Raw genomic sequence first — 19,011 nt, 5'->3', positions numbered from 1 at the left:
GGGCTTCAGCTCAATCTCAGAGTGTTCCATCCCTGTCATCAACGACGATATTTAGAGTCCCATGGCGGCCGGGTCTTTCGTTCTGTATTGACCCGAAACCATTCTATTTCGGACAGCGCACACTGGTCGAAACCAATGATCTAACTATAAATGATCAAACTATAAAATGGGGAAATATTTTTCCCTGTTTCGATTACAGTCGCTCTGCTGACTAAAATTTAGTTTTTACTTTTTTATACCCGCCACCATAGTATGGAGGGTACATTAAGTGTGTTTTTCCGTTTGTAACGCATTGAAATAATCGTTTGCTACCCTATAATGTATATATATTCCCCATCAGAGTGAAATTCTGAGTCGATCAATGCTTGTCCGCACGTCCGTACGTCTGTGGAAATCACTCTAGCATCCACAAAAATGTAGATCGGAAGCTGAAATTTTGGAAAGATGCGTCTTTGTTTGCAGGTAGGTCAAGTTCGATGATGGGCTAAATCGGTCCACGTTTTGGTGTAGCCCCCATATAACGGTACCTCCCGATTTTCGGTACTTTGAGAATTTTAGCTACAATTTTTAACCAAACTACCTGTAAAACTTCTCCACTAAAAATTTTCAACATAGGTCCATGTTTTGATATAGCCCCCATATATCGAAATTCAATTTTAGTACAGAATATTTAATGGTATAGGGTATAAAAAGTTCGGCCCGGCCGAACTTAACGCTTTTTTAACTTGTTGTTCTTGTAAATATTCTCTCAGTTATTCACTATTAAATACAAGATATTTTGCTGCACCAGATTTAAAAAAAAAATGTTGGAAAAAATTGAATTCATATTAGTTTCAATGTTAAATAAATTCGTAATAAAACTGAACAACAGTTATTTTTAATTTATAGCGGAGGGTGTGATGAAAATTATAAAAGGACAATAATAAATAAAAAAAACCCACAGCAGAGCCCGGCTGCCCCGGCTGAGGTTTGAACCTGGGTCCTCTCCAACAAACAGACAATGTTGTCGAGATCTCAGCGTTCTAAGCCACTGCCAATGTATCATATCAACAAACTAGTCGACATGATATCCAAAATTTCAAAAACTGAAAGCATTACAATTCATCGAGGAAACCCCCCTTCGATTGTATATGTGTATGTATTGAGAAAACGATTCCTAGACAAGACACTAGGGTGACTTGATAAAGAAAAAGACTTCAATAAATACTTCATATTTACAAATTTTGTAAAAAATTTTTGTATAAATAGAAGTTATCAAAATCAGCCTTAGTCTTCTAGCCATTAGCATTCAAATACGCCTGATGACCCTGGCTTAAACCAGCAAACCAGCAAAATTAGAGCCAAGTCGGTTGGAAAATGTGGTCATGATATTCAAAATAACTTAAATCGGGAGGTACGGTTATATAGGGACTATATCAGAACGTGGACTTATGTCCATAATTTTTGGTGAAAATCTTTTGTGACCACTAGGAACCCTAAGTATCAAATTACAGCTAATTTGCTTAATCCTCAAAATACCGAAAATCGGGAGGTACCGGTATATGGAGGCTATACCAAAACATTAGCCGATATTGTTCATATTCGACCCATTATTACCCACACACACAAGCTGAGTTTTTGCAAAATTTCAGAAATATATCTCAATTCGTTTGCAAGTTATTAATTTCGCGCAGTGCACTGTGGTTCCGCCAGTGGACAAAAATCGAAATATTTATGTCGACAAATTTGATTGCGATTGCAATAAATATTCTCTAAACACATTAAATTTTTATTATCTAGTATTATTTTTGCAATTTACAGCGGTAATATGCCAAGTTAAGTCGAAGAAATTGAGATTTGTATGTGGTACCTTAAAAACGAAAAAATGATTCGCAAAGCATTCGTAGCTTATGATCGAAATTATAAAAAATTAAGACGTAAATGTACAATTTCCAAAATGAAACATTTAGTTGATGGCATTGACAATATTCTTACGAAAAAAATAATTCAAAAATCGTTTTCTAAGTTCCTTAAAAATAAATTCTTTGTAAATGAATTTTTGTGCTATTTTTAATATCATTGCTATAAATTTATGTTGAGTTTTACTAATGTTAGCCCCGTAAGGGCATGTCAATATTTATACCCTACACCACAAAAAATAAGTTTGTTTTGGTAAAAATTCATGTAACACCGCGAAATATTCGTCGGAGACCCCCAATGTGTCCATTATAAATTGTAAACACGCTCCAAGCCGCAATTATGGACCGATCGTCACGAAATTTTATATGTAGGTCGGGTTCAGGCCAGAATAGATCCCTATTCTTATTAGTGATGATCGAGAAATATTTAGCGGGCGAAATGGACCAAAAACATAATTTTTATCTAATTTTGTAGCGGCTCTGTAGGTCGCAATAATAGTCCGATCAACGCGAAATTTTAAACAAGGTAAGGGTATATGACGAAGAAGAAGCTTGCATTTTGAGATGATGATCAGATAATATTTAGAGGGTTAAATGGACCACAACTTTTGTGTGAAAATTGTGAACATTTTTTTTTTTTTTTTTTATTTTAAAAATATTTATTACAATTAAAAATTATAATAAAAATTATAATAAAAAAGCACTAGCAACTAGGGCTATCGGCCTTATTTGAAACTAAATTACGTCTAATCGTTATATACATATGTATGTACATATATGCAAAAATTATATTTTATGGTGAATATTTAATATTTTGAGAAAATTATAAATGTTTGTTATATTGTTATAAGATGGAGTTTGTAGTACATCCAATGCATTGTTAGATGAAAAACATGTTGATCGCTGGTTTTGGAGTGACGGACATTCAAGGATTAAATGATATGTCGATAGATTTGAGCTTCTGCAGTAATCGCATATTGGTACTGGTTCTCTTGTAAATAGGTGTGAATGGGTTAACTTGCAATGTGTTAGTCTTAAACGTGTATAACACTTATTTTGGAGTACACTTGTGGTTGAAGGCAGCAACAATGGTTTTCTGTTAGGGTTGATATTTTTATAGATATGTCTGTATTCTTCCCAAAGCTTGTCAGATTTATCTTTTATGACCTGATTCGCATATGTAATTGTATTCTTTTTTGTAGATGGAATAAATGTATACGTAGGGAATTTCAGAGGAATACTTTTGGCAACAGTGTCTGCAACTTCATTGCCTCTTATGCCAACATGACTAGGTATCCACATCAGTTTAATTTTTGATTTGTTATTACAAATTTCTTGTTGGATGGATGTAATGATTTCATTTTTGTTCCAACAATTAGTACATGAAGTAAATACAGATCGACTGTCAGTACAAATCAGTGTTTTGGAACGTTGGGTTTTGCATGTCTGCATGGCTTTTAATACGGCGATGGCTTCTGCATCAAATATAGACCCATTTGGAGGAAGTAGTCCATGTGATGTTATACTACCATCATCTGTTACCACTGCGAACGATGTGTTTAGATCTGTTTTTGACCCATCCGTAAATACGATTTTCCATCCAGTTTGTCTATACTGATCAAAAATGTTATTTGCTAATGTCACATAAATTGCGGGATTTGTATGATTTTTAAGAAAACTGGTTAAAGAATTTTCAAATGTATTCATGTCCAGTGTCCATGGCGGATGTATATGTTTTGGCAATTTGTAAGGCATTAGATTTAGTTTCGCTGCGATTTTGTAAATATTACAAAGAGTTGATGGATGTTTTAGTTCCGTTCTTCTTTTCTTTAATAATGATAATTCGTAATAGAGAATACCATGTTGAATGCATATAACTTTGTGTGCCAAACGAGCTTTTAGCTTATATGCGTGGAAATGGATTTTATCAAATCCTGCTTCAGCTAGTAGGTTAGCGATGGGGGTTGTTTTAAAGGCGCGAAGGCTAGATCTTATTGCATTGTGATATAGGCTTTCAATAGACGATATGGCGGATTTTGGTGCATTTATGTAGAATATTAGTCCGTAATCAATTTTAGATACTACTATTGAATTTACAACTCTTAACAATGTGTTTGTATGCACATGACTTTTTTTAGAAGATAGATATTTTATAATATTAATTCTACTTTGTAAACTTTTTTTGAGGTAATTACAATGTTCTTTAAAATTATATTTGTTATCTATAAATAGACCTAATATCTTACATACATTGGTATTTACAATCGAGTGGTTATTGCATGTTATATTTATCGGGTTACAATTTCTCTTATTGCAAATATGGAGATGAACTGTCTTTTCAAAAGAGATCTTAGATCCGGATTTAATGGACCATTTGTCTATTTCTTTCAGAGTGTTGGACAGTGTTTGGCTGATATCAGCGTTATTTTGATTTTTTGATATGATATACAAATCATCGGCATATATGCAATGTACAATTTTTTTATTCTTTGTTAGGATTTGACTGAGTTCTTCGAAAGCTATAATAAACAGTGTTGCTGATAATGGGGATCCCTGTGGGATGCCATTATACAGTGACACTGTTTCGGAATGCATGTTATTTATAAATACTGAAAATTTTCTATTTATTAGAAATGATTTAATGAAAAGGAACATTTTAGGCCCAATTTCCCAGTCTAAAAGTTTACGGAGAACTATGTGAATACCAATTCTGTCGAAGGCTTTCATAAAGTCTATCGACAAAATAGATGTGTGTCTTCTCGCCGATTGATTCTTTCGAATAATATGATCTATGAATAATAGGGCATCAACTGTGCTAAGTCCTGGTTGAAACCCTACTTGATTTTGGGAGATTAGATTGTGTTTCTTTACGAACCACAATAATCTTTTTGATATAATTTTTTCTAATATTTTACCAAGGCAGGGTAAAAGGGATATAGGCCTATAAGAATCAAGTTGGGTTTTGGATTTGTTTGGTTTTCCAATCGGTAAAACGGATGCGGTTTTATAAAATTGCGGAATAACACCCGATGAGAAAATCTCATTGTAATGTTGTAGGAGGCGTTGTTTGAATGAATAAGGAGTGTTTTTTATCATGGGATACGAAATCCTATCTAAACCAGGTGTCTTTCCCTTAGAGGTTTTAATACTGAACAATAATTCTTGAAAAGTTAAGTCATTTTCCAAGCATCTAGATTTGGAGGAGGGATGAGTTGGAGAAATAGTTAATAACTCTGTTTTGTTAGTACAAAACTCTCTTGAAAAGTTTGAGTCATGGGAATTGGAAGACCAATGCTGCGCAAATGCAGATAAAATGGTATTTGAGTCGGAAGTATTTCTGCCGTTGATTTCAATTGCTTTTATTTCATTTGGTTGCCAATTCCCAGTAAGTAATCTTATTTGGCGCCATAAACAAGATGAAGTAGATGTAGGAGAAATGGAGGATGTAAAGCGTCGAAATGCTTCAGCTTTAGCTATACTTTTAGCTTTATTAAAAATTGCATTTTTCCTTTTGTAATTTAGGAGGTTTACCCTTGTCATGTTACGACGGAAAATTCTCCAAGCTGACTGCTTATCGTTTCTCAACACTTGAATTTCCTTGGACCACCAAGGAACATTTTTAGTTCTAACTTTTTTTTTAGTTTGAGGAATGCTGTTGTTTGCAGAGTTGCGAATAATTTTCCTTATCTGAGCGGCCTCTTTATTTGTATTTTTTGATATTGGATAATTATTACTTTCGGAAGAAAGGTTGTCATGGAACTTTTTCCAATCAGCTTTATCAGTGATATATTTTGGTCGAAAAACGACACAATTGTTACAATTAATATTCAAAGTTGTGATGGTTGGGAAATGATCGCTATTATAAAGATCATCGACTGTGTACCAGGAACATGTAGGATATAAAGATATAGAGACAAGTCCAACATCAATATGTGTAAATGAGCGATGAGTGCTGACATGAGTCGGTGAGCCGTCATTAAGAACTGAGAGATTTGTATTATTAATAAACGTTTCAATTACCTGACCTCTCTTATTCGACTTGGAGGATCCCCAGAGGTTGCTCCAAGCATTTAGGTCTCCAAGAATAAGAATTGGTGTAGATATATTTGTTATTAAAGAGTCAAGGTGGGGAACAGTAATGTTATCTTGAGGAGGAAGGTATAAAGAAAAAAGAGTAAACGTTGTTGCTAGATTTACTTGAATAGCAACAGAGCAAAGAGACGTGTTACACTTTATTAGTTTGTGAGGGATATTTTTCTTTATGAGTATAGCAACTCCTCCTTTGGAGGAATTGCATTTGTTTGAGAAGTATGCAGTATATTGTTTGGGCGAATAAGGATTTTGACTTTGCTTGCATTTTGTTTCCTGTAAGCATAATATATCAGGATCTTTGTCGGCTAATAAAAGTTGTAAGTTAGAATAGTTATTAATGTATCCTCTCATATTCCATTGTAGGATTTTAAGGACCATAATTATTAGTTAAAAAAATTAAATAGAATTATCTATTTAAAGTAGCGCTGGGCAAAGCGCGGTTTCCGCTATCAGCGAGCATAAAATACAATGTAATATATGCTCGCGGAGATCGAAAACCGCACCCTGCCCAGCGCTGACTCAAAGATGTTTTAATTATTTATTATAATCATGTGTCCATTGGAGTGTCGGAATCAAATTCCGGACAAGAGAAAGACTCTTTCTGGGGGGATTCATGATGTTTTTCATTTGTTGAGCATAATGCTGAAGTTGAAGCGAGTACTATATTGTGTGATTTTTCTTTTTGTTGTACTTTTGTATTTTCTAGATTGTTTGTTTTAGTAATAGTACTTTTTGTACTAGAAGAAGTTTGCTGGGATGAAATAATGGATGTTGGTAGAGATTTGTTGTTGTTGGTGTTTTTAGATATTGACGAAATAATGGATGTTGAGAGAGATTTATTGTTGTTGGCGTTTTTCGATATTGGATTTGTATTTAGGCTGGAGCCAGTTTTCTGTGAGATAATGGGTGTTGTTGTTGATGAAGAGATTGTTTTTGAAACAGTAGATGAGTGAACATTTTTAGTAGTGAGAGTATTGCTTGTCGTTGTTGGTGTTTGAGAAGTCACGGTTTTACTGTTACATTGCGTTGTTGATTGAGAATTCACTAAATCTATTTGTGATGTTGGGCTTTGTTGTATTTTTTGAGTAGGTTGAGTTGTTACTTCTTTTGGAGAAGTTATTTCTGAATAGGTTTTTGATGTTACTGAGTTAACAGGTAGGTTTTTAAAGAGACGCAATGCTTCTCTCATTGAGCATTTGTTTTTTGTTTTTAGTTTTAATACTTCTTTTTGTTGTTGATATTTTTTGCATATATTAGAAGATGCTGGATGTGGTTCACTGCAATTAGCACAGTAAGATCTGGTGCAACTATTTGGGGAATGGGGGGGTAGGTTACAATTTACACAAGTAGGTAAATTCTTGCATCGTTTTATTGTATGACCTAAGAGTTGGCATTGTTTGCACCTCATTGGGTTTGGGTAATGCTCTCGCACAATGCATGTATGGTAAGCAATTTGTAACTTCTCAGGGAGATTGTAGAGATCAAATGTAATTAACATTAAACCGGTTTTTATTTTCTTACCATCAATAGTTCTCTCAAATTTATAGATGTCAACAACACCTTTATCAGAGAGTTCACTGATAATTTCTTTTTCAGGGATATTAATAAGAAATGGAGCAAATATAGTACCTTTTGTAAAGTTAAGTTGTTCATGTAGTTTCGAGGTTATTTTGCATACACCGGCTAGCTCTTTTGTGCTTAAAATTTTTTTTGCAATTGAGTTATCTTTAACCAGCAACAACAAACTTCCATCTCTCAGTGGAGAAACGGAGATAATTTCTTTGGTTATCAGATCTAATGATTTTTGAATGGCAAAACAGGAGTATTCGGAGAGAGGTTTGTTTTCATCTATAGATGAAACAACAACATACCTTGGGTTGGGAGAAGATTTGGTTGGGAGCGAGGGGAATTCGTACGAAATACCACGGTCAGTTTTTTTTCTTTTTCGGTGGGGACTTTCTGCCAAAATGGCAAATTGATTGTCCCCTAAATTTGGGGGCCCAGGGGGCATGATACACTATTTACACACTCACTAGTTATTAATGTTAACTGGCACACAGTAAATGATAGGAAAAAACGATTTGTATAAAGCACTGATAAATAAACCAAGAGAGGAAAAATGCAGAAATTGTAACAATAATGCGGTCGTAGTAACTGTTCGCTATGAGAGTTAGTCGACGACTGAGAACATTTTTAATATACAGCTTATATCTTTATTCTTGGAAGACATATTCCGGGTATGTAAGTTATACTTGGAAAATAAAATTTTGACCTTTCTATTGATGCCAATTGTGTTTGTGTACATGATAAGATAACAGAGTTACAGCCTTATATATCCAATTATTTGTTTGTAGTGTAATAATAAACACGCTAGAGGTCGCAATTATAACTCAATATTCACGAAATTTTGCACGAGGTAAGTCTTTAGGTCGAAGAAGATGCCTACAATTTTGGATGATGATCTGATATTATTTAGCGGGTGAAATGGACCATTACTTTTGTATGAAAAATATAAACATTTTATATTTGGCATATACCGCCAAAGTAGCCTACATATGAAAAAAGATAACGACTGACCTTTCCACTGATACAAATTGAAATAATGAGTTTGGTAGATAACGGGGCTACTGCCTAATATAAAATGGGATTTCTGTAGAGAACAAAAATTTTCCTCCCATGCTATAATTGTCTCTATCATGACAGAGAAATTCCCAGTTTGTGCATTATTGCGAATTACGTGGCGTATTAATTGTCCAATTGGAATTTTTTAAACATATCGTACCTGTTCAGCAGAAGGGTAGTAACTAAAAATGTGAACTTTTTATTAAGAAAATGAATTACCCTAGCCACTGTAAAAATCTGTCATTTCTTTGTCTTTCTTTCGTCAAATATACCGGTATTTCACTTTTCTTACTAATGTACCAACAGTTTTTGTTTCTACTGAAAAATAGAAAAGTTTGAGTTACTACCTTTCTGTTGAACAGGTGCGATATGGGGTCGCTTTGCCACGTTTTTTCAAAATGTACTCGGTGTCACTACCGTTAAAGTTTATTTGAAATATTAATTTTGGTGAAGGTGAAAGCACCCACTGACCTCCTCCTGGCCAATGGTTTTGGGATTTATACATACAGCAATTTACGGCCCAGTCCGAACGGCGTGCCCTAAGACACCACTTGTAGAGAAGTTTTTCATGGCAGAAATACTCAGTCAACATTACTAAGGGGGTATTTCGCCACCTTTGATCGATTCCCCGGCCAGGTAACTTCAAACGGTGGGAAAATACCCCTCAGTAATATTGGCGAAATTTTCTGAGTATATCAGTCGTGTAAAACTTCTCTACAAGTGGTGGCTTAGGGCACGCCGTTCGGACTCGGCGATAAACTGTATGTCCCCATATCAGGAAATATGAATCGGGGTGTACTCATCGATATGGGATGTTTGTGGAACAATTATTATATTATTCCAATTATATTAATTAAAACGAGCTCGAAGACCTCGAGAATCCACCAAGTTATTTCTTACAATAAGTTTATTTGTTCCATAAATTATTTTTGATTTGCTGAAAGCTAATTTCCAGGGGTAGTGGTGTAGGGTATCACATGGTCGGCCCCGTCCGACTATAGTCTTTGCTAACTTGTTTTTAAATACAGGGGAAAGTCTCTAGTTTACGACAAAAAGAAATACAGCTGCCACCATCTGCCATCCTGTAAGTAATTCCCCTTATACCACGCCTGTAAAATCGCCAAAATTCTGAAAATCGGGAGGTACGTTTATATGGGAGCTATACCGAAACGTGGACCTATATTGAACATTTTTTGCAAGGAGGTATTGTGTTCCCTCAGAACTTAAAATGCAAAATTACAGCCAATCGTTTGGAAATTTTGGCTAAAATCGTCAAAATACCGAATATTGGGAGGTACGTTTATATGGGAGCTATACCTAAACGTGGACCTATATTGAACAAAATAGAAATAGAAAATAAAAAATACAAAATTACAGCCAACTCGGTTAGAAAATCTGGCTAAAATCGTGAAAATACCGAATATAGGGAGGTACGTTTATATGGGAGCTATACCTACCTATACGTGGACCTATATTGAACATTTCTTGCAAGGTGGTATGTTGTTCCCTCAGAACACAAAATGCAAAATTAAAGCCAAATCGACTGGAAAATTTGGCTAAAATCGTCAAAATATAAAAAATCGGGGGTACCTTTATATTGGGGCTACACCCAAATGTGGACCTACATCCATTAAATTTATTTTTCTCCCTTTGGGCTAGTAATAAAACTATGTTTAAAATTTCGAGGCGTTAACTCGATTAGAACTATTTTTGGCTCTCCTTTCCATACAAGTGGGTCCACTGTGCAGTGCCGCGGCTGCCAACCCTGCATCAAACATATGCTTCTACGTAAGTTTCTATGCTGCTACAAACACAAAAACGACGATATTTACCGACTGCATTACATGATTTGCAATAGACCAGTTGGCGCTGCTATTAATGAAGTTTTATCACCAATTTAGTTAATTGTTGAAAATTGTACACAGAATGCTTCAGTCTCATCCTACCAGTTTTCCAAATGGATATATGTACATCTCGCAAAAGAATTTTTTCTGATGAAAATAATTGCTTCAAAAGAAAGTAATAGTTAACAGGATTATTGTTACACTTTATCAATAATATATCAAGTTCATTATTGCATCTGAAAACAGTAACAATTTTAACAAATTACGGTTATCACCGTTTTCTTCTTACCCTGGCATTTCATCACCAATATCACCACTCTACCATCATTCAGCCGTGTAAGAGAAGTCCGAAATATGCCTGCCATTAAGTGGGCTACCTTGTGTACTTTTCACAACTTTTACAATGTCCTTTTCACTTTTGAAGGAAAAGGAAGGGATAGGAAAAACCTCCTGGTTCCCAGCCGTTTTTTATGTAACTTTCCTCTTGTTTTTTTCTACTCAGTTAAAATGAAACAGAAGCAGTAGCTCATAACTTTTTCTGTAGATAGTTGTTTTTTGTCGTCTTCCTTTCATTCATTGCCTTTATTTCGTTATCCTTGTACATCACTCAACTTTTGACTTTATTACATGCTTATAATCTTGTTGGGAAATGTTCTTTTGGCCTATTGAGTTGTGTGGCACAATGATAAACTACAATGGCACCAAATACCACAAGGACAGCCAGAAAGAAAGCAATAAAATGAAAGGCAAGACAAAAGTATGAATGCGAAGTAAAATGATTTTTTGTAGGGAGGATCATTACATTGCAAAAGGTGTGATGGGTTTCTTGGAAGATTGGAAAGCAAGGACATTTTTTCGCCTGAAGCAATGTGGTAAGAACGATAAACTGCTTCATATACAGATAGCAATAAATAGGGGATCTATGCCCAAGTTAAACTGTCGAACAAGGGACAAGAGGAGACTTCTTTATCAAAGAGTAAGAACCTCTGAAATTGAAACCTCCGGACCTTGTATATTTAACGTTGGCCAAAGATAAACATTTGGTTCCAAATGAGTTAGAATTTTTCTTCATTTAGCAATTTTGGGTATCACAGGTTCGGTCATGCCTTTTATGGATCCCGCTTGAATGTCATGTTTGATTTTATGTTAGGAAGGAGATCCCTTTAGATTGTTAATATAATCGTTCGTACTCTTGTTCTATTTTGTTCCTAGGTGCCGCAAAACACACATAATTTTAGCCGGGAAAAAAGTACACATTGCAGCTAACCATTAAGCATACCATGGCTTTAGATATGCTACGGACTTGGAGGTGCTTGTTTTATGAATGTTTGAAGCCAAGGAAATTTAAATTTTCTTTTGTGTGAAAAACGACATTGTATGGCCAAACAAACTGGGAGGCACCACAACTTCTTAATCCCAACATAGGAAACCGGATGTCGGTTAATAAAATGCTCAGGAAGGATTTGTTATAGGTACATGTGCTACACCTACCTATGTGCTACACATCATGATACCACTCATAGTATCGAATACATTATAATGTCCTGTAATATTTCATTCATTCTTCAACTTCACTTTGCATGTTGGAAATTTTTGAACGATAGCCCACCCGGAGATTTTTACTTTTCAAAGAAAAGAAGAAGGAAAAACACCAAAACCCAACAAAAGGTTAACTAAAGGAATTTCCTTTCAATCACAAAACACACACACCCGAGGAAGAAATACAAAAAAGTAAGAAAAAATGTTAAAGGAAATAAGTCACTGGAAAAGAGCAGAAAAAAGTACAAAAAGGGGTGCCTCGCAATATCATTTTTAGCTCATATCTTTAAGGACCAACAACTACTGTACCAACATAAAAGTTTACTTTCCTCATCCGTTCGTCCAAACATTGTAAGATGTTGAACATACATTGAACAAAGTAACATTCCTGTTTTATGAGCCACTCAATGGCTAACTAAAATATACAAATGGCAGCAGCAATCCCATCCAGAAAAAGAAAAGAATTCATATTTCTTTGTTAAGTGTTTGTTTTAAATCTTGAATGCTCGTTGAGTATGCTGGTGAAAGGCAAAAAATAGGAGTAAAGAGAGTAAATAAGTTTCAATATAAAATATCACAAATGCTTTTAAATATTTTACATTGAAGTATTGCTATGGGAGATTAGTATTTTTGAAATATGTCAATTTAAAGAGAATATTACAATTTTTTTCACCTACCAGGCAACGCTCGATGGTAAACAGATTTCAAAATGATTTTGTACTCTGGGCCACAGGCTACCGACTGTATATGGCGATTCCTTTATTTTTTGCTGCGGTGATGCTGCTCGTCAGCAAAAGATTTTAGTATATTATTACAAGAAAATGACATTTCTTTTCATCTTCCAGAAAACGCTCGATGGTAAACAGATTTTAGTATATTTTCAAAAATGTTTTTTTTTTTATTAAAGGTCCCAGAGATATCGCTCCTTGAAAAAAACCAAGTTCTGTAAAAACTATGTGCAAAGAAATACTCAGAATTTTTTTAATACACTGTGCAACACTGGAAATGCAAACAACTTCTAATGGGCATTTTCTGAAAGTACATATTGAGACTACAAAAACCTTAATTGGGTTTTGTGTTCTTAGATCGGGTTTAGATTTAATGGCCACATCTAAACCGACCTAAAATGAGCCTTTTTTCGGTGATCGGAACTTTATCTCCGAAACTAATAAGAATTTTGCTTTGCAGTCTTCAGCAATATTGTAGCCCTTAAGTAGTAGAACTTATGTGTCAAACAGATGAATTACGAAAAGCTGCATCTAGTGCATCAAACTCGTTAAAATAAAGAAAAGTTGACATAATTTCCGAAATTCTGCTCAGTAACAACTAAACTATTGGGAGTTGAAACAAGTAACCATTCTAAAAAATTTCCAAATAATGTGACCATCAATTCTACAGAACATTCTGAAACTCTAAAATGGTTATTTCACGTTGTTTAAGGGTTATTTCATAACATACCTTTTACAAAACTTATTTCAAACAATGTTCACACAGGCTGTTTATTCTCATGTTGGGGATTTCAAAGAATTATTAAAATATTTACCAAATTGTTGTTGAAAAATTTGATATAAACAAGGCGATAGAGGCATTTTACAACAATATAATGTTCTGAAGAGTTCTGTATTACATTCCAGAGAATATTTTCCCAAAAGGTAACATTAAGAAGAATATAACATTTTGCTGCAGATGTCAAAACAAGATTCGTATTGGATTCAGAGATACAGCTCCGATTTGTTTTAAAAATTCGATCTTTAACCGAGTTTAGATGAGGCCATAAAAACCGAACCCGATCTAAGAAAACAAAACCCAAATATGGTTTTTGCCTATTGGTCATCTACTTTCAAAAAATTCTGGACAGAAGTTGTTTGCACGCGATTGGCTCAAAAATGTTGCACAGTGATATTGGTCCAAAAAGAAAATTTTGCGCAGTGGGCTTGGATTTGCGATTTACCAATGATTGTACTCTTTGATTTTATTGATTTTTTTGCATTAATTTACGATTAATTACAAAAAATTAAGTCCTGTTTGGTGGTGAATACCACTGTGCAAAATATGTTATTTTCCAAACAAAAAAAAAAAAAAAACGAAAAAATAATACGTTGCATTTATTAGCATTTGTTTTGCTGTTTTATTTAGGAATGTATCTTATTCTTATTCGATTTTAAGAATGTTTTAGCAAATAGTGCACCAGCATTAGTGAGTATAACTGAATGGTGTTTTTTACGCCCGCTATAGTTTTAACCGTTGCATATTTCAAATTCAAATGTATGTTCTTATTTAAATTATCATCTTCTGAATAAAATATCACTTTAATATCGGTTTAGATAGTATATTCTCTGGCTGGTACAATAATAGCTAATACATTTTCAAAATCGAAAAATAAGTCCGTTTTTACGATGTTTAAGACAAATTCCGAAGTAAAACAACAAATCAAATGTTAACAAAATTATTTTTATACCCAACTCCACAATGCACTATAGGTAATTTGTAAGCCTCAGACTCTTTCAGCTCTTAAAGACAATATCCGTCAAGACAATATTCACCAAAAATGTTGGACATAGGTCACGGTACCACCCGATTTCAGGTATTTTAAGGACTTTATCATCATTTCAAACTTGAATTGGCTGAAACTTGGAATTTGGAGTTCGCAATGGTACAGAACTTCCCCTCAAAAATTACGGACATATGTAAGTACATGTTTTGGTATAGCCTTTATATAACGGTACCACATGATTTCAGGCATTTTCAAGTTTTTATCAATATTTTCGACCTAAATTGGCTATAATATTGTTATGAGGTTCTCTGTGGTCAAAAAATTCAGTTACTGAAAAGTTAAATATAAAAAAATAATTAAAAACAAGTAAGAAAAGTCTATAGTCGGACGGAGCCGACCATGGGATACCCTATACCACTATCCCTGGACAATCACTCGGAACTTCTTTCAATGATTGTGAAAATTTAATTATCAAATATCAGAGATGTAATGTATAATACTTATGACCAAAACCAAAAAGTTATCTAGTATGACAAAGACATTTTTGTAGCAGGAAAGGAAAATTTAGTTCACACAAACTAAAATGTAATGAAACGCACTTATGTATTACTACTACTTCCGTTGTTTAACCGCCACGTTATTGAAATGTTTACCAATTTCACACAAAAGTTTCAGTCCATTTAACCCGCTAAGTATTATCTGATCTTCACGTTGGTTTGTACGCGTCTTCTTCATCATAAACTCAAAATTTAAAATTTTGCGGGTTATTATTTTGACCTACAGAGCCGCTACAAAATTGGTTAAAATTTTGTTTTTGGTCCATTTCATTCCCTGAGCATTTCACGATCATCAGCAAAAACTAATCATTTCTATTCTGGCCCGAACCCAACCTCCATAATTGCGGCCTTAAGCTTGTTTACAATTTTTAATGGACGGACACACATCGCTTAATCGCTTTATCTCGTCGAGATATAAATTTCGGCATACCAAATAAGGGGTCTAGGATGAATATTTCGTGGTGCTACATAAACTTTTGGAGAGACAATAAGTAGCATGGGATAAAAATGTGGTTCCCTACACAGAACCATTATATATAAGGCAGTAGGCCCGTTATCTAGCAAACACTTTATTGCAATTTACATCAGAGGAAAGGTCAGTAGTTTTTTCCCATATGTAGGCTACTTTGCGAAACATATATGTCCTCAAGGAATTAAAATATCGACCAAATATAAAATTTTTATATTTTTCATACAAAAGTAATGGTCCATTTCACCCGCCAAAGAATATCAGACCATCATTCAAAATTGTAGGCATCTTTTCCGACCTATACTCTTACCCGGTGCAAAATTTCGTGACTATTGATGTATAATTGCGACTTCTAGCGAGTTTATTATTACACTACAAACAAATAACGGAATATATTAGGCTGTAACTCTGTTATCTGATCATGCACACCAACATAATTGGCATCAATTGAAAGGTTAAGCGTTCCACTTTCAAGTATATCTCACTTGTCCGGATGTCACTTCCAGGAATTAAGATATAAGCTGTATATTAAAATTTTTCACAATTTTCACACAAAAGTTGTGGTCCATTTAACCCTCTAATTATACTCTTACTCTAAATATAATCTTACCTTATTTAAAATTACGCGTTGATCGGACTATTATTGAGGCCTGGGGCGTGTTTACAATTTATAATGGACAGACGGACGGACACACATCTCAAAATCGCTTTATCTTGTCGAGATATGAAAATTGGTATACCACATTGGGGGTCTCCGACGAATATTTCGCGGTGTTACATGAATTTTTACCAAAACAAATTTATAATACCCTTTTCCACATTGTTCTTTAAAAAAAGAAAATACATGATGTTCAAAAATTAAACAAGTAAAAAGTGTTAAGTTCGGCCGGGCCGAACTTTTCATACCCTCCACCATAAAATATTCTGAACCAAAATGGAATAATTAGTTTTCATCCCTGTCCCCAATTTTAAGTGGGTACGTTAAAATTTCATATAATGTACATAAAATGCTTCATTCGTGTATGTTGACAATTTTTGGTGGGCTAGAAATTGAGAGGTACCGTTATATAGGGGTTATAATAAAACATGGACCTATGTTGACAGTTTTTGATGGGAGCATTTAATGTCAAATAACTCCTAATTCGGTTAAAAATTGCAACTAGAATCCTCAAAATACCGAAAATCGGTACATAACGTTGTAACTTTAAATGTCGTTACCAGCTAGCTTGGAGGTATGTGGGCTATACGAAAATATGAATTTAAATGAAAAATTTTTGTTGCAGAATTTTTGTTGGCTTTTAAATTTCAAATTACAGAAAGTTCATCCAAAAAATAAAGCTAAGGTACGGAAAATCGGGAGGTTTGTTTTGGGGCTATACCAAAACATGGACCTACGTTCGTTAAACATTTTAAGTAAAATCCTCAAAGTACCGAAAATCGGAAAGTATCGTTATATCGGGGAAATGTTGAGAATTGTTGATGTATGGTGACCACTACAACCTTCAACCTTGACAATTTTTGATGGAGACGTGTTGTCACCACTAAGAACTTCAAATGTCAAATTACTGCTAGTTCGGTTTAATGTTGTAGCTAAAATCATCAAATTACTGAAAATAGGGAGGTACCGTTATATGGGGGCTTTATCAATACATCGACCTTTCTCGACAATTTTTGGTGGAGAGGTGTGGTGACCACTAGGAATTTCAAATGTCAAATGTTCAAATTACAGATAATTCGGTTAAAACTTATAGGTAAAATTCTCAAAATACCGAAAATGGGTTCATAATTTTTTTCGAATATAAGTTTTTTGGTCACTAAGAACCCTAAATATCAAATTATAGCTAAATCGGTCTGAAACTGTAGCTAAAAACTTCAAAATACGGTAAAACGGGGGGTACCGTTATATGGGGACTATACCAAAACGTGGACCTATGTCCACAACTTTTGTTATATAAGTTTATTGACACCTAAGAACTCCAAATGCCAAATTATAGCTACATCAGTCTGAAAATATAGCTAAAAACGTCAAAATACCGTAAATCGGGGGGTACCGTTATATGGGGGCTATACCAAAACGTGGACCTATGTCCACAACTTTTGTTATATAAGTTTATTGACACCTAAGAACTCCAAATGCCAAATTATAGCTACATCAGTCTGAAAATATAGCTAAAAACGTCAAAATACCGTAAATCGGGGGGTACCGTTATATGGGGGCTATACCAAAACGTGGACCTATGTCCACAAGTTTTGTTATATAAGTTTGTCGGCGCTTAAGAACCCTAAATGTCAAATTTTAGCTAAATCGGTTTAAAAGTGTAGCTAAAAACGGGGGGTACCGTTATATGGGGGCTATACCGAAACGTTGACCTATGTCCACAACTTTTGTTATATAAGTTTATTGACAGTTAAGAACCCTAAATGCCAAATTATAGCTACATCTGTCTGAAAATGTAGCTAAAAACGTCAAAATACCGTAAATCGGGGGGTACCGTTATATGGGTGCTATACCAAAACGTGGACCTATGTCCACAAGTTTTGTTATATAAGTTTATTGACACTTAAGAACCCTAAATGTCAAATTTTAGCTAAATCGGTCTAAAAGTGTAGCTAAAAACATCAAAATACCGTAAATCGGGGGGTACCGTTATATGGGGGCTATACCAAAACGTGGACCGATATAGCCCATCATCGAACTTGACCTGCCTGCAAACAAAAGACGCATTTTCCCAAAATTTCAGCGTCCTATCTCCATTTTTGTGGATGCTAGAGTGATTACCACAGACGGACGGACGGACGGAGGGACGGACGTGCACAGATCGACTCAAAATTTTACCCTGATCAAGAATATAGATACTTTATAGGGTCGCAAATGAGTATTTTAATGCGTTACAAACGGAAAAACCAACTTAATATACCCTCCATACTATGGTGGAGGGTATAAAAAAAATCATAAAAATGCATTAACGACTATTGCGATATCTCGGTTGTTTGACCACCTATGACAACCTACTTCAAATCGTTGTAAAGGTGATTTTTTCTACTTTCCTTACCATGCTTTGCTTTCGATATACCTCTTAGAGAAGATAGATATTCGATGTGAAATATAATGTTGGCCTTTTCTAAGTTTTTTTTTTTCACATTCCGACTCCTGAATAATATCCGACCATTACCAAAATCAATATAGGCTTCTTCCTCTGTAGGATCTCCATAAACCCCCAAAATTTCATGACGATCCTATCAAAATTGCGACCTGTAGCGTGATTACAAAAAAATGGACATATGGGATGTAGCGATATCTCCGTTATTCAGCCACCTACGCCAACCTGCTTTACATCATTGTAAATATTGGATTTTCTACCTTCATAGTCAGCTTTTGCTTTGGAAGGCCCCAAACCAAAGCTGTGATATTCGTCATTATTATTAAAATCGCAATCGTTTGACCACCTACGACCAACCAACCTACGTTACATCGTTGCAAAGGTGATATTTTCTA

Source organism: Musca autumnalis, unplaced genomic scaffold, assembly GCF_047663935.1.
Source record: "Musca autumnalis isolate F117 unplaced genomic scaffold, ASM4766393v1 scaffold_2, whole genome shotgun sequence".
NCBI lineage: Eukaryota > Metazoa > Arthropoda > Insecta > Diptera > Muscidae > Musca > Musca autumnalis.
The sequence above is the reverse complement of the archived record's forward strand: the minus strand, read 5'-3'. Positions refer to the sequence as shown.